Source organism: Loxodonta africana, chromosome X (assembly GCF_030014295.1).
Source record: "Loxodonta africana isolate mLoxAfr1 chromosome X, mLoxAfr1.hap2, whole genome shotgun sequence".
Classification (NCBI taxonomy): domain Eukaryota; kingdom Metazoa; phylum Chordata; class Mammalia; order Proboscidea; family Elephantidae; genus Loxodonta; species Loxodonta africana.
In genome coordinates, this window is record NC_087369.1 from 63,729,547 (window position 1) to 63,748,022 (window position 18,476).

The window sequence follows — 18,476 nt, forward strand, 5'->3', positions numbered from 1 at the left end:
CGCTTGTATCCAGCCCTCTTTACAACAAAGACGCTAAAAAACAAGTGAAATGAGTATATTTGTCACAAGCTGGGAGCCCTGATCATCAAAGGGAAGATTAGACAACGAACTGAGGGCCAGGGGAAGGAAGAGAAAGTTCAGAAGCGGAGAGGAGTTGCTGGACCTGAATCGCGGGGAGCCCTCAGGCACCATTCCCAGAGTGGCAGTGGTGGCAGCGGCGGGCTGGTCCTAGCGTTCGGCCGCAGTTTCCTCAGGGAGAAGCAGCCAGCCACACAGCCTGCTCACACCTCCGGAACCGGAGGAGAAGGGCGCTCTTGGCAAAAGCTAAGTATTTGTGTATATTTTACCACGCTCCCCCCCACCACCTCCAAGCCAGCTGCAGCGGCTGAATCCCTAGGCCTGAGACAGACCCTGGTGAGCACCTGGAGCCGTCCTCCCAGCCTTGGGGAAGGAAAAAACTTGCAACTGGGGGGAAAAGATAATTTGCTAGCTCCATTAACTGGAGGAGCTCAGACAGAAGTGGCTCCTGTCCAGGCATAAACCATCCGTGGACCTTGAGTACCTTTCTCTTCTGCATGGACCTGTATGGGCCTATTTCGGGAGAATAGGCCCTTGCTGACAAACTCCAACCATTTCAGTGGTGCGGTGGAGAGGTGGGTGTTTGACGTTTGACATTGCTTTACCTATTAAACAAGGTCCTCACCTACCTATAACAGGGAACTAAGGACTGGTGGCTCCACTTGGGTTGCCTAGCCACCCATGACAGGGGCCCAGGGATAACTGGTACCTCCCAGTCCTTACAACAAAATCTTTGGGTGCCCATGGTCCCTCTGCAGAGCCCACCCACCAGCACGCTCTAGGGAACAGAGGCACATTTTCCTCAGAGACTTTTGGGGGTCGGTTCTCAGCCCCCTGCCTTGTTCAGAGCATGACCCCTTGCTGCAATCAGATACAGGTATATATGCCAATCACTCCTGCCCCTCTAAGACTGTAGGACAGAGCCTGTACCACACACTTGATGATAAGCTACCTGGAAACCTGAGCTGAATTCATACAAGAAAACTGAATGGATTCCTAGACTGATATACCTGATAACAGCTCTAGCCAGCTGGGGACAGGACACCAGAGCTCCAAAGGTAAAAATAATCAAGCTAGCTCACTCAAGCAACCCATAGGGGTATATCAAAACAGAACAAAGCAAGAAGCTACAACACAGTAAGCAAGCATAAATTAATACAATAACTTATAGATGGCTCGGAGACAACGGTCAATATCAAGTCACATAAAGAAACAAGCCATGATCACCTTAAGAGGCTCTCAAAACAAAGAATCCAGGGATCTTCTAGATGAAAATGCATTCCTGGAATTACCAGATGCAGAATACAAAAGTTTAATATACAGAACCCTTCAAGACATCGGGAAGGAAAAGAGGCAATATGCAAAACAAGCCAAGGAACACACAGATAAAGCAACTGAAGAACTCAGAAAGATTATTCAGGAACATAATGAAAAGTTTAATAAGTTGGAAAAATCCATAGACAGGCAGCAATCAGAAATTCAGAAAATTAACAATAAAATTACAGAATTAGATAACTCAATAGAAAGTCAGAGGAGCAGAATTGAGCAAGTAGAAGCTAGAATTTCTGAACTCGAAGATAAATCACCTGGCACATATAGCTGAAGAAAAATCAGATAAAAGAACTTAAAAAAATGAAGAAACCTTAAGAATCCTGTGGAACTCTATCAAGAGGAATAACCTACGAGCGATTGGAGTACCAGAACAGGGAGGGATAACAGAAAATACAGAGAAAATTGTTGAGGATTTCTTGGCAGAAAACTTCCCTGATATTGTGAAAGATGAGAAGATATCTATCCAAGATGCTCATCGAACTCCACATAAGGTAGATCTTAAAAGAAAGTCACCAAAACATATTATAATCAACCTCGCCAAAACCAAAGATAAGGAGACAATTATAAGAGCAGCGAGGATTAAAGAAAAGTCACCTACAAGAGAGAGCCAATAAGAATAAGCTCAGACTACTCGGCAGAAACCATGCAGGCAAGAAGGCAATGGGATGACATATTTAAAAAATTGAAGGAAAAAATGGCCTGCCAAGAATCATATATCCAACAAAACTGTCTCTTAAATATGAAGGTGAAATTAAGACATTTCCAGGTAAACACAAGATGAGGGAATTCGTAAAAACCAAACCAAAACTACAAGAAATACTAAAGGGGGTTCTTTGGTTAGAAAATCAATAATATCAGGTATTGACCCAAGATTAGAACACTGGGCAGAGAAACCAGAAGTCAACCCAGACAGGGAAATAAAAAAAAAAAAAAGCAAGATTAAAAAAAAAAAAGCCCAACACAGGATAACGGCAATGCTATGATATAAAAGAAGACAACATTAAAATAATAAAGAGGGACTAAGAAAAAAAATAATCATACACCATCCATATGGAGAGGAAGATACAGCGATACAAAGAAATAAAAGTTAGTTATAAATTTAGAAAAATAAGGGTAAATAATAAGGTAACCACAAAGGAGACAAACTATCCTACTCATCAAAATAAAATACAAGGGAAAAATACAGACTCAGCAGAAACAAAATCAACAACAACAAATATGAGGAAAGGACAATATATAAAGAAAATCTGCTCAGCACATAAAATCAAGTGGGAAAAAGAAACTGTCAACAACACACAAAAAAAAACACATCAAAATGATAGCACTAAATTCATATCTATCCATAATTACCCTGAATGTAAATGGGCTAAATGCACCAATACAGAGACAGAGAGTGGAAAAATGGATTAAAAAACAAGATCCGTCCATATGCTGCCTACAAGAGACACACATTAGACTTAGAGACACAAACAAACTAAAACTCAAAGGATGGAAAAAAATATACTAAGCAAACAACAATCAAAAAACAGCAGGAGTGGCAATATTAATTTCTGACAAAATAGACTTTAAAGTTAAATCCATCAGAAAGGATAAGGAAGGACACTATACAATGATTAAAAGGACAATATACCAAGAAGATATAACCATATTAACTATTTATGCACCCAAAGACAGGGCTGCAAGATACATAAAACAAACTCTATCAGCATTGAAAACTGAGATAGGCAGCTCCACAACAATAGTAGGAGACTTCAACACACCACTTTCGGTGAAGGACAGGGCATCCAGAAAGAAGCTCCATAAAGACACGGAAGATCTAAGTGCCACAATCAACCAACGTGACCTCGTAGACATATACAGAACACTCCACCCAACAGCAACCAAGTATACTTTCTTTTCTAGTGCACATGGAACATTCTCTAGAATAGACCACATATTAGGTCAAAAAGCAAGCTTTAGCAGAATCCAAAACACTGAAATATTACAAAGCATCTTCTCTGACCATAAGGCCATAAAAGTGGAAATCAATAACAGGAAAAGAAATCAAACACTTGGAAACTGAACAATACCCTGCTCAAAAAAGACTGGATCATAGAAGACATTAAGGATGGAATAAAGAAATTCAAAGAATCCAATGAGAATGAAAACACTTCCTATCAGAACCTCTGGGACACAGCAAAAGTGGTGCTCAGAGGCCAATTTATATCAATAAATGCACACATCCAAAAAGAAGAAAGGGCCAAAATCAGAGAACTGTCCCAACAACTTGAACAAATAGAAAGAGAGCAACAAAAGAAACCCACAGGCACCAGAAGAAAAAAAGAATAAAAATTAGAGCTGAACTAAATGAAACAGAGAACAGAAAAACAATGGAAAGAATTAACAAGACCAAAAGCTGGTTTTGGAAAAACTCAACAAAACTGATAACCCATTGCCAAAACTGACAAAAGAAAAACAGGAGAGGAAGCAAATAACCCGAATAAGAACTGAGATGGGCAATATTACAACAGACCCAACTGAAATGAAAAGAATCATATCAGATTACTATGAAAAACTACACTCAAACAAATTTGAAAACCTAGAAGAAATGGATGAATTCGAGAAACACACTGCCTACCTAAACTAACACAGAGGTAGAACAACTAAATAGACCCATAACAAAAGAAGAGATTAAAAAGGTAATCAAAAACTCCCAGTAAAAAAAAGCCCTGGTCCAGATGGCTTCACTGCAGAGTTCTACCAAACTTTCAGAGAAGAGTTAACACCACTACTATTAAAGGTATTTCAGAGCATAGGAAATGACAGAATACTATCAAACTCATTCTATGAAGCCACCATAACCCTGATACCAAAACCAGATAAAGATACCACAAGAAAAGAAAATTATAGACCGATATCCCTCACGAATGAAGATGCAAAAATCCTCAACAAAATTCTAGCCAATAGAATTCAACAATATATCAAAAAAATAATTCACCATGACTAAGTGGGATTCATACCATGTATGCAGGGATGGTTCAACATTAGAAAAACAATTAACGTAATCCACCACACGAATAAAACAAAAGACAAGAATCACATGATTTTATCAATTGATGCAGAAAAGGCATTTGACAAAGTTCAACACTCATTCATGATAAAAACTCTCAGCAAAGTAGGAATAGAAGGAAAATTCCTCAACATAATAAAGGGCATCAAAAAAAAATTTTTTTTTTTATACAAAGCCAACAGCCAACATCACCCTAAATGGAGAGAGCCTGAAAACATTCCCACTGAGATCAGGAACCAGACAAGGATGCCCTTTATCACCACTCTTATTCAACATTGTGCTGGAAGTTCTAGCCAGAGCAATTAGGCTAGATAAAGAAATAAAGGGCACCCAGATTGGCAGGGAAGAAGTCAAAGTATCTCTATTTGCAGATGACATGATCTTATACACAGAAAACCCTAAGGAATCCTCAAGAAAACTACTGAAACTAATAGAAGAGTTCAGCAGAGTATCGGGATACAAGATAAACACACAAAAATCAGTTGGATTCCTCTACACCAACAAAAAGAACATCAAAGAGGAAATCACCAAATCAATGCCATTTATAGTAGCCCCCAAGAAGGTAAAATACTTAGGAATAAATCTTACCAGAAATGTAAAAGACTTATACAAAGAAAACTAGAGTACACTTCTGCAAGAAACCAAAAGAGACTTACATAAGTGGAAGAATATACCTTGCTCATGGACAGGAAGACTTAGCATTATAAAAATGTCTATTCTACCAAAAGCGATCTATACATTTAATGCAATACCGATCCAAATCCCAATGACATTCTTTAATGAGATGGAGAAACAAGTCACCAATTTCATATGGAAAGGAAAGAGGCCCCACATAAATAAGGCATTACTGAAAAAGAAGAACAAAGTAGGAGGCCTTACTTTACCTGATTTTAGGAACTATTATACTGCCACAGTAGTCAAAACAGCCTGGTACTGGTACAACAACAGATACTTGGACCAATGGAACAGAATTGCGAATCCAGACATAAATCCATCCACATATGAGCAGTTGATATTTCACAAAGGCCCCAAAACAGTTAAATGGGGGAAAAGACAGTCTTTTAAACAAATGGTGTTGGCAGAACTGGATATCCATCTGCAAAAAAATGAAACAAGACCCATACCTCACTCCATGCACAAAAACTAACTCAAAATGGATCAAAGACCTAAATATAAAATCTAAAATGATAAAGATCATGGAAGAAAAAATAGGGACAACGTTAGGAGCCCTAATATATGGCATAAACAGTGTAGAAAACATTATAAAGAACGTAGAAGAAAAACTAGATAACTGGGAGCTCCTGAAAATCAAACACTTATGCTCATCCAAAGACTTCACCAAAAGAGTAAAAAGACTACCTACGGACTGGGAAAAAGTCTTTAGCTATGACATTTCTGATCAGCGTCTGATCTCTAAAATCTACATAATACTGCAAAAACTCAACTGCAAAAAGACAAATAAACCAATTTTAAAATGGGCAAAAGATATGAATAGACACTTCACTAAAGAAGACATTCAGGTAGCTAACAGATATATGAGGAAATGTTCACCATCATTAGCCATTAGAGAAATGCAGATCAAAACTACAATGAGATTTCATCTCAGTCCAACAAGGCTGGCATTAATTCAAAAAACACAAAATAATAAATCTTGGAGAGGCTGTGGAGAGATTCGAACACTTATACACTGCTGGTGGGAAGGTCAAATGGTACAACCACTCTGGAAATCGATTTGGTGCTTCCTTAAAAAGCTAGAAATAGAACTACCATACGATCCAGCAATCCCACTCCTTGGAATATATCCTAGAGAAATAAGAGCCTTTACACGAACAGATATATGCACATCCATGTTTATTGCAGCACTGTTTACAATAGCAAAAACATGGAAGCAATCAAGGTGCCCATTAAAGGATGAATGGATAAATTAATTATGGTATATTCACACAATGGAATACTATGCATCGATAAAGAACAGTGAGGAATCTGTGAAACATTTCATAACATGGAGGAACCTGGAAGGCATTATGCTGAGTGAAATTAGTCAGTTGCAAAAGGACAAATATTGTATAAGACCACTATTATAAGAACTTGAGAAATAGTTTAAACTGAGAAGAAAACATTCTTTTGTGGTTACGAGAGGGGGGAGGGAGGGAGGGTGGGAGATGGGTACTCACTAATTAAATAGATAAGATCTACTTTAGGTGAAGGGAAAGACAGCACACAGTACAGGGGAGGTCAGCACAGCTGGACTAAACCAAAAGCAAAGAAGTTTTCTGAATAAACTGAATGCTTCGAAGGCCAGCATAGCAGGGGGGCAGGGGTCTGGGGACCATGGTTTCGGGGGACATCTAAGTCAATTGGCATAATAAAACCTATTAAGAAAACAATCTGCATCCCACTTTGAAGAGTGGCGTCTGGGGTCTTCAATGCTAGCAAGCTGCCATCTAAGATGCATCAATTGGTCTCAACCCACCTGGATCAAAGGAGAATGAAGAACACCAAGGACACAAGGTAATTACGAGCCCAAGAGACAGAAAGGGCCACATGAACCAGAGAGTACATCAGCCTGAGACCAGAAGAACTAGATGGTGCCCAGCTACAACCGATGACTGCCCTGACAGGGAACACAACAGAGAACCCCTGAGGGAGCAGGAGAGCAGTGGGATGCAGACCCAAAATTCTCATAAGACCAGACTTAATGGTCTGACTGAGACTGGAAGGACCCTGGTGGTCATGGCTCCCAGACCTTCTGTTGCCCCAGGACAGGAACCATTCCCAAAGCCAACTCTTCAGACATGGATTGGACTGGACAATGGGTTGGAGAGGGATGCTGGTAAGGAACGAGCTTCTTGGATCAGGTGGACACTTGAGACTAGGTTGGCATCTCCTGCCTGGAGGGGAGATGAGAGGGTAGAGGGGGTTAGAAGCTGTCAAAAAGGACACGAAAAGTGAGAGTGGAGGGAGAGAGCAGGCTAAATCATTAGGGGGAGAGTAATTGGGAGTGTGTAGCAAGGTGTATATGGGTTTCTGTGTGAGAGACTGACTTGATCTGTGAACTTTCACTTAAAGCACAATAAAAATTACTTTAGAGAGGCGGGGCCAAGATGGCGGACTAGGTAGACGCTACCTCGGATCCCTCTTGCAACAAAGACTCGGAAAAACAAGTGAATCGATCACGTACATAACAATCTACGAACCCTGAACAACAAACACAGATTTAGAGACGGAAAACAAACAAATACGGGGAAGCAGCGATTGTTTTCAGAGCCTGGAGTCAGCGTCCCAGTCAGCGGATTTTCTGGAAAAACTAGTTTCCCAGTGATGGCTCGGAGACAGCAGTCCATATCAAACCACATAAAGAAGCAGACCATGACAGCTTCTACAACCCCCCAAACAAAAGAATTGAAACCTTTCCCAAATGAAGATACAATCCTGGAATTATCAGATACAGAATATAAAAAACTAATTTACAGAATGCTTTAAGACATCACAAACGAAATAAGGCAAACTGCAGAAAAAGCCAAGGAACACTGATAAAACTGTTGAAGAACTCAAAAAGATTATTCAAGAACATAAGGGAAAAATTAATAAGTTGCAAGAATCCATAGAGAGACAGCATGTAGAAATCCAAAAGATTAACAATAAAATTACAGAATTAGACAACGCAATACGAAGTCAGAGGAGCAGACTCGAGCAATTAGAATGCAGACTGGGAGATCTGGAGGACCAGGGAATTAACACCAACATAGCTGAAAAAAAAATCAGATAAAAGAATTAAAAAGTGAAGAAACCCTAAGAATCATGTGGGACTCTATCAAGAAGGATAACTCGCGTGTGATTGGAGTCCCAGAACAGGGAGGGAGGACAGAAAACACAGAGAAAATAGTTGAAGAACTCCTGACACAAAACTTCCCTGACATCATGAAAGACGAAAGGATATCTATCCAAGATGCTCATCGAACCCCATTTAAGATTGATCCAAAAAGAAAAACACCAAGACATATTATCATCAAACTCGCCAAAACCAAAGATAAACAGAAAATTTTAAAAGCAGCCAGGGAGAAAAGAAAGGTTTCCTTCAAGGGAGAATCAATAAGTTCAGACTACTGAGCAGAAACCATGCAGGCAAGAAGGGAATGGGACGACATATACAGAGCACTGAAGGAGAAGAACTGCCAGCCAAGGATCATATATCCAGCAAAACGCTCTCTGAAATATGAAGGCCAAATTAAGATATTTACAGATAAACACAAGCTCAGAGAATTTGCAAAAACCAAACCAAGGCTACAAGAAATACTAAAGGATATTGTTTGGTCAGAAAACCAATAATATCAGATACCAGCACAACACAAGGTCACAAAACAGAACATCCTGATATCAACTCAAATAGGGAAATCACAAAAACAAATTAAGATTAATTAAAAAAAATACTCATAACAGGGAATCACGGAAGTCAATACATAAAAGATCACAATAATCAAAAAGAGTGACTAAACACAGGAGGCATAGAACTGCCATACGGAGAGTGATACACGGCGATATAGAACAATACAAGTTAGGTTTTTACTTAGAAAAATAGGGGTAAATAATAAGGTAACCACAAAGAGATATAACAACTCCATAACTCAAGATAAAAGCCAAGAAAAATGTAACGACTCAACAAACATAAAGTCAAACACTACGAAAATGACGATCTCACAATTTACTAAGAAAAACGTCTCAGCACAAAAATGTAAGCGGAAAAATGAAATTGTAAAAAAACAACACATAAAAAGGCATCAAAATGACAACACTAACCACTTATTTATCTATAATTACGCTGAATGTAAATGGACTAAATGCACCAATAAAGAGACAGAGAGTCACAGACTGGATAAAGAAACACGATCCGTCTATATGCTGCCTACAAGAGAAACACCTTAGACTTAGAGACACAAACAAACTAAAACTCAAAGGATGGAAAAAATATATCAAGCAAACAATAAGCAAAAAAGAAGAGGAGTAGCAATATTAATTTCTGACAAAATGGACTTTAGACTTAAATCCACCACAAAGGATAAAGAAGGACACTACATAATGATAAAAGGGACAATTGATCAGGAAGACATTACCATATTAAATATTTATGCACCCAATGACAGGGCTGCAAGATACATAAATCAAATTTTAACAGAATTGAAAAGTGAGATAGACACCTCCACAATTATAGTAGGAGACTTCAACACACCACTTTCGGAGAAGGACAGGACATCCAGTAAGAAGCTCAATAGAGACACAGAAGACCTACTTACAACAATCAACCAACTTGACCTCATTGACTTATACAGAACTCTCCACCCAACTGCTGCAAAATATACTTTTTTTTCTAGCGCACATGGAACATTCTCTAGAATAGACCACATATTAGGTCATAAAACAAACCTTTGCAGAGTCCAAAACATCGAAATATTACAAAGCATCTTCTCAGACCACAAGGCAATAAAAGTAGAAATCAAGAACAGAAAAACTAGGGAAAAGAAATGAAATACTTGGAAAATGAACAATACCCTCCTGAAAAGAGACTGGGTTATAGAAGACATCAAGGAGGGAATAAGGAAATTCATAGAATGCAACGAGAATGAAAATACTTCCTATCAAAACCTCTGGGACACAGCAAAAGCAGCGCTCAGAGGCCAATTTATATCGATAAATGCACACATACAAAAAGAAGAGCCCAAATCAGAGAGCTGTCCCTACAACTTGAACAAAGAGAAAGTGAGCAACAAAAGAATCCATCAGGCACCAGAAGAAAACAAATAATAAAAATTAGAGCTGAACTAAATGAATTAGAGAACAGAAAAACAATTGAAAGAATTAACAAAGCCAAAAGCTGGTTCTTTGAAAAAATTAACAAAATTGATAAACCGTTGGCTAGACTGACTAAAGAAATACAGGAAAGGAAACAAATAACCTGAATAAGAAACGAGAAGGACCACACCACAAGAGAACCAACTGAAATTAAAAGAATCATATCAGATTATTACAAAAAATTGTACTCTAACAAATTTGCAAACCTAGAAGAAATGGATGAATTCCTGGAAAAACACTACCTACCTAAACTAACACAATCAGAAGTAGAACAACTAAATAGACCCATAAAAAAAAAGAGATTGAAACGGTAATCAAAAAACTCCCAACAAAAAAAAGCCCTGGCCTGGATGGCTTCACTGCAGAGTTCTACCAAACTTTCAGAGAAGAGTTAACACCACTACTACTGAAGGTATTTCAAAGCATAGAAAATGACGGAATACTACCCAACTCATTCTATGAAGCCACCATCTCCCTGATACCAAAACCAGGTAAAGACATTACAAAAAAAGAAAATTACAGACCTTTATCCCTCATGAACATAGATGCAAAAATCCTCAACAAAATTCTAGCCAATAGAATTCAACAACATATCAAAAAAATAATTCACCCTGATCAAGTGGGATTTATACCAGGTATGCAAGGCTGGTTTAATATCAGAAAAACCATTAATGTAATCCATCACATAAATAAAACAAAAGACAAAAACCACATGATGTTATCAATTGATGCAGAAAAGGCATTTGACAAAGTCCAACAGTCATTTATGATAAAAACTCTCACCAAAATAGGAATTGAAGGAAAATTCCTCAACATAATAAAGGGCATTTATGCAAAGCCAACAGCCAATATCACTCTAAATGGAGAGAACCTGAAAGCATTTCCCTTGAGAACGGGAACCAGACAAGGATGCCCTTTATCACCGCTCTGATTCAAAATTGTGCTAGAGATCCTAGCTAGAGCAATTAGGCTAGACAAAGAAATAAAAGGCATCCGGATTGGCAAGGAGGAAGTAAAATTATCTCTATTTGCAGATGACATGATCTTATACACAGAAAACCCTAAGGAATCCTCCAGAAAACTACTGAAACTAATAGAAGAGTTTGGCAGAGTCTCAGGTTATAAGATAAACATACAAAAATCACTTGGATTCCTCTACATCAACAAAAAGAACATCGAAGAGGAAATCACCAAATCAATACCATTCACAGTAGCCACCAAGAAGATAAAATACTTAGGAATAAATCTTACCAAGGATGTAAAAGACCTATACAAAGAAAACTACAAAGCTCTACTACAAGAAATTCAAAAGGTCATACTTAAGTGGAAAAACGTACCTTGCTCATGGATAGGAAGACTCAACATAGTAAAAATGTCTATTCTACCAAAAGCCATCTGTACATATAACGCACTTCGATCCAAATTCCAATGTCGTTTTTTAAGGCGATAGAGAAACAAATCACCAATTTCATATGGAAGGGAAAGAAGCCTCGGATAAGCAAAGCATTACTGAAAAAGAAGAAGAAAGTGGGAGGCCTCGCTCTACCTGATTTCAGAAGCTATTATACAGCCACAGTAGTCAAAACAGCCTGGTACTGGTACAACAACAGGCACATAGACTAATGGAACAGAATTGAGAACCCAGATATAAATCCATCCACGTATGAGGAGCTGATATTTGACAAAGGCCCAGTGTCAGTTAATTGGGGAAAAGATAGTCTTTTTAACAAATGGTGCTGGCATAACTGGATGTCCATTTGCAAAAAAATGAAACAGGACCCATACCTCACACCATGCACAAAAACTAACTCCAAGTGGATCAAAGACTAAAACGATAAAGATCATGGAAGAAAAAATAGGGACAACCTTAGGAGCCCTAATACAAGGCATAAACAGAATACAAAACATTACCAAAAATGACGAAGAGAAACCAGATAACTGGGAGCTCCTAAAAATCAAACACCTATGCTCATCTAAAGACTTCACCAAAAGAGTAAAAAGACCACCTACAGACTGGAAAAGAGTTTTCAGCTATGACATCTCCGACCAGCGCCTGATCTCTAAAATCTATATGATTCTGTCAAAACTCAACCACAAAAAGACAAACAGCCCAATCAAGAAGTGGGCAAAGGTTATGAACACACACTTCACTAAAGAAGATATTCAGGTAGCTAACAGGTACATGAGAAAATGCTCTCGTTCATTAGCCATTAGAGAAATGCAAATTAAAACTACGATGAGATTCCATCTCACTGCAACAAGGCTGGCATTAATCCAAAAAACACAAAATAATAAATGTTGGAGAGGCTGCGGAGAGATTGGAACTCTTATACACTGCTGTTGGGAATGTCAAATGGTACAACCACTTTGGAAATCTATCTGGCGTTATCTTAAACAGTTAGAAATAGAACTACCATACAACCCAGAAATCCCACTCCTCGGAATATACCCTAGAGAAAACAAGAGCCTTCACACAAACAGATATATGCACACCCGTGTTTATTGCAGCTCTGTTTACAATAGCAAAAAGCTGGAAGCAACCAAGGTGTCCATCAACGGATGAATGGGTAAATGAATTGTGGTATATTCACACAATGGAATACTACGCATCCATAAAGGACAGTGACGAATCTGTGAAACATTTCATAACATGGAGGAACCTGGAAGACATTATGCTGAGTGAAATTAGTCAGAGGCAAAAGGACAAGTATTGTATAAAACCACTATTATAAGATCTTGAGAAATAGTATAAACTGAGAAGAACACATACTTTTGTGGTTACGAGGGGGGGAGGGAGGGAGGGAGGGAGAGGGTTTTTTATTGATTAATTAGTAGATAAGAAGTGCTTTAGGTGAAGGGAAGGACAACACTCAATACATGGAAGGTCAGCTCAATTGGACTGGACCAAAAGCAAAGAAATTTCCGGGATAAAATGAATGCTTCAAAGGTCAGCGGAGCAAGGGCAGGGGTTTGGGGACCATGGTTTAAGGGGACTTCTAACTCAATTGGCAAAATAATTCTATTATGAAAACATTCTGCATCCCACTTTGAAATGTGGCGTCTGGGGTCTTAAATGCTAACAAGCGGCCACCTAAGATGCATCAATTGGTCTCAACCCACCTGGAGCAAAGGAGAATGAAGAACACCAAGGTCACACGAGAACTAAGAGCCCAAGAGACAGAAAGGGCCACATGAACCAGAGACCTACATCATCCTGAGACCAGAAGAACTAGTTGGTGCCCGGCCACAACCGATGACTGCCCTGACAGGGAGCACAACAGAGAACCCCTGAGGGAGCAGGAGATCAGTGGGATGCAGACCCCAAATTCTCATAAAAAGACCATACTTAATGGTCTGAGTGAGACTAGAGGAATCCCCACGGCCATGGTCCCCAAACCTTCTGTTGTCACAGGACGGGACCATCCCCAAAGACAATTCATCAGACATGAAAGGGACTGGACAGTGGGTGGGAGAGAGATGCTGATGAAGAGTGAACTAATAATATCAGGTGGACACTTGAGACTGTGTTGGCATCTCCTGTCTGGAGGGGGGATGGGAGGATAGAGAGAGTGGGAAGCTGGCAAAATGGTCACGAAAGGAGAGACTGGAAGGGCTGACTCATTAGGGGGAGAGCAAGTGGGAGTACGGAGTAAGGTGTATGTAAACTTATATGTGACAGACTGACTTGAATTGTAAATGTTCACTTGAAGCTCGATAAAAGTTAATTAAAAAATTACTTTAAAAAAAAGATACGTCCACACACACACAAAAAAAAAAAGAGTAAAGGGGTATGGAATCAAATGTATAAACACACAACTCCAAAGAAAAGTGGAGGAAGTTTCATTAATGGGGGAGGGATTTCAAAACTTTTCTAGTAAGCAGTAAGGGACTGGAAGTGTAGTAACTGAGAAAGCAGGGCAAAGAAAGATATAGGCATAGTCCACACATAGGAGGGGATCAGCTCAGGAGAAAGCCAATCTACCCTGCGAAATCCTGGAGAGGCTCTGGTTTAGAAAACACGAGGTCTGCCTGATGGTGAGAGTGAGCCCCAAGCAATAGGATAATTGAAAGTTTGCGTTAGATGCATCGACCTCCCCTAGTCTTTCTCTACGCTCCCCCATTCTTATGGGTAGAAATCACAAGAGCCAAGCATCTACACTCAGGCAAAACATTAGAGTTCTCCAAATAAATCAAAAATCCCTGAGCAAAAACCTCCACTTTTTGCACTTCGGGATCCTCCAGCAGACTGTGTGGGTCCCCAACCAGTCACCTAAAAGAGAAGTCTAACAATGAACTTGACAAACCCTGTCCCTTACGCACTGCTCTCAACTAACCTTCTGTTGCTTTGTTCTTAAATCAATGGGCTGATAATGTTTGAACATTTGTGAAAAAAATGCTAATAGGTTTATGAATGGATTGATGAAGCAAATGGAAAAAACTAAGGCTAGGCACATTGCAAGTGAAAAAAAAAAGCCAGTTAATTGCTGTTGTTGTGTTCTGTCAAATTGGTTTTGATTCACAGTGACCCTATATGACAGAGTGGATCTGCTCCCATAGGGCTTCCTAGGCCCTTTAGGGGAGAAGATCATCTTGTTCTTTCTCAAACCCCCAATCTCCTCAAGTGAGTACCAAATCCAGGAAAATAAAGCAAAAATGAGGAAAAAAGGTAATTATAGTACACTTCTTGGGTCTGTAGCAGCTACTTATTTACTAGGAATTGTGATATAAACATATTGGAAGTAGGAAAAGAGGGAAAGTCGAGGTGTGTGTGGAGGTGGATAAAATCTTATTTTACCATAATGAGATGTCAAACAATAATGTCTTGGCGGTTCCTCAAAAAGTTAAACATAGAACTGCCATATGACCCAGCAATTCCACTCCTGGGTATATACTTAGAAGACATGAAAGCAGGAATGCAAACAGTAAACCTGTACACCAATGTTCATTGCAGTACTTTTCACAATAGCCAAAAGGTGGAAATAACCAAAATGTCCATCAACAAATGAACGATAAAATGTGGTATATACTGTTTTAGAGTAAGAGCATGTACTGTGTTAAATTAAAAGTAAAGAGATTTATTGAAGGCTCAATAAATAAATAATGTTCAAACTGGGGAGATGCTTAGGCCACCATAGTGAAATCAAATGCTTGAAGGTGATAGAGTTAGAGAGGCATATTTATCTGGTAAAATCAGGAACTTATGGTACAGTTTTCTGTTTGGAAGTTACAAACTTAGGATAGTAAGAGGTGGGGCAACTCTAAGCAGAGATCTTAATATGATTGGTCTAAAGTATATATGTGGGCTACCTAGATTGGTTAGTCTTCTAAATTACAGAAGTATATGACTAAAGGGGGATTTACAGGGTGGTCACAAGGAAATTATAAGACATTCTTTCTGAGACCATTCTGTTAAGATAGCATCTTTAGCTACCATTCCCTGAGAATTGGTTGTGCAGCAGGTTTCTAATAAGGGGCTTGCATCGAGATCCTCCCTCAGGTACATTGTTGTCATATCCTTAACCACGGCGGGGGAAGGGGGGAACATTTCCTTAGTTAAAGGATTAAGTCTTCACAAAGGTTAAATGATTGTTGAGGAAGCAAGCACCGTTTCAAGATGGAGTCGGGGCTCAGGCCCTGGTCAGTCATTTTGATAAAGTCAAGCAGCTCAACTTGGGGGCTCTCACACATTCCCTCCTTTTGGTTAAGGATTTTATTGTCATTCTTTGATCACCATTATATGAATGCTTTCTTCTGCAGGGATTTATGATGGCAGGTAATCTTTTAGATGGCTATTTACTTGAGTAAGCTTTTAAAACCCCAGACACTACTGTTAGTAGTCAGACTTCATCTGACCTCTTTTCCCTGCCATGGCTTGGCATTCGGCTTCTGTGATCCTAGTTGGGGGTCCATGTGCAGTAAGGTCACATTGGAGGAACAACTTGACTGTTCAAAAGACTGGCCTAGGGTGTGAGCTTGAGTCTGTTAGGGAAATGAGCATCATCTATGTATGTGATACTTCTCCTAGGCATAGGTTAGTTTTCTGAGTAACAACATTGGTCATACATTTCATGCAGCATTTTACTATTCCAATAATTATTATGACACCAATCAGCATCATTAATCCAGTCAATAATAGTGATCTAACCAGGATCCAACTCCAGAAGGCAGCCAATTAAAAATATCTAGGAAAGGGAAGTTATGCATAGGAGTCGTTTGAAGCCAGGCAGCCCTTTGGCAGACTTGTCTGATGTCTTGTTTACTTCTCCCAATGTGTTTACCCAAGTACAAGAAGTATTGGCAACTGCACATACTCCTCCTTGCTGGGCTAAAATAAAATCGAGGGTAATTCTATTGTCTAACACAACTTTGACAAGGGAGTTTAAGGATTTTTGCTGTGCTTCTATGTTATCAGCAAGTTCATTGTTTACTTGTAGCACAGTAGTACATGAACTGTGAATATATTTTTCAAGTTCAGGTATACCAACAAGCAGTAAGAGCCCTCAGAGGAATGCCCATCCATCTGTCTGTCTATTATAGAGCTGTTGTTAGATCCCACAAGATCTCTTTAGTATCTGGCAAGAATTTTTAAATCACTGGTCCAATGGGTGCTCTCATTATAAGGCTCCAAGACTCCAACGGTCCCCAGGGTACATTGGCCATATATGCTCCATCTGTCTAAACAAGGTAATGACCAAGTGTAAGGCTCAGTATTGTCACTTTCTTTCAAATAGGCTGATCCACCACATAAAAATGTATATCCAGGGGGTGCATAAATCATTCCTGCTCCTGTCTGAGTATTGGGAAAATGGACAGTCTGGTTTGTTTTTTCAAGCCATTTTTCAGTAAGGGAGTCGTTGCAAATAGTCCTAATTCGGATTTTTCCTTAAGATGGGGGTAAACTGGATCTTCTTGATTGTTACAAAAGTCTACTACTGCTGTATAATATAGGCTATTGCCAATAAAGGGAATAGGGCACTCATTAGCATAAGTAACTTTAGGTTGTGTACAAATACAAAAGAGATAAAAGCAGAGCACTAAAGTATAAGTAGGGAAATTAAATGGATTCCATAGCCTGACATGAATGGCTCACTTGGGAATAGCACTGATATTAACAATGGCACTAAGTATAAAACTATGGTTAAAGATGGGCAATGCAAATGGGTCAGAATTGTCATGTCCTGCTTTCAGGATTTGATGTAGATCCAGCAATCAGCCAGAATATCAGTGCTACCTACTGATTGAGCTATTCTAGCAAAAGCATATTCTTTCCAATGGTTAATGAATGTCACAGTATATAATAAGAGAATACTTGAGGAAAGCTTCATAATGTCAAGAACACTAACCAGAAATAATATATGAAGGCAAATATTGTAAAAATAAGTTACAATAAAACAAGTTCCTCCTTCAGTTATTTGCATAGAAAGAACAAAATGTTAAAACAGAGGATTATGCCACAATAATGTAATAAGGCAATTTAAAAAAGTATAGCAAAAACTATAAAGCAAAGTCCAAAGACCTCAGCACCCTGCATAAGTGGGTTCCTAATTAAAATAACACAAAATGGCTATTAAAAATATGATAGTGATGAGGATTACTAATATAAGGTTGAGAATCATAACTCTGCCTTACCGATTAATGAAACTAAGCAAAGTCCAACGATTTCAAGAGCTTGCATGGGGTCTTGTTCTGTGATCCTGGGAGGAGCTGTCTATTTCTGAAGCCATCTGCTCCTGGCCACTAGGATGTTTAAGTCCCCAGTGGGTTCACAAGTCCAGGCAGGTTCTTTGGCTTTCTTTAACTGTGAAAGTTGAACTTAAGAGTTCACTCCTTCTAACTTGGTGGCACAAGAGTTGTTGAGCAGCACTAAGTAGGCTCCTTTCCAGTAAGGTTCTAAGAAGTGCTTTAGTTGATGCCTTTCCAATAGACAAAATCACCTGGGGGAAATTGTGGGTAATGACTGAGGTTTAGGTTCACCATCATTAAAATTCTTTAATTTGGGTGAAATAGGTTTTTGAATAATGTATCAGGGATTGGCAATATTTAAGTATATCTTGTAGGATTCAGTTGGGGTCTTTGTAAGCTGTATATGGCAAGGACATGGGTCTGCCAGTTACTATCATACGAGAGTGATTTTGTGTTTTCCAAATGGAGTAGATGTGAAATTTAGGAG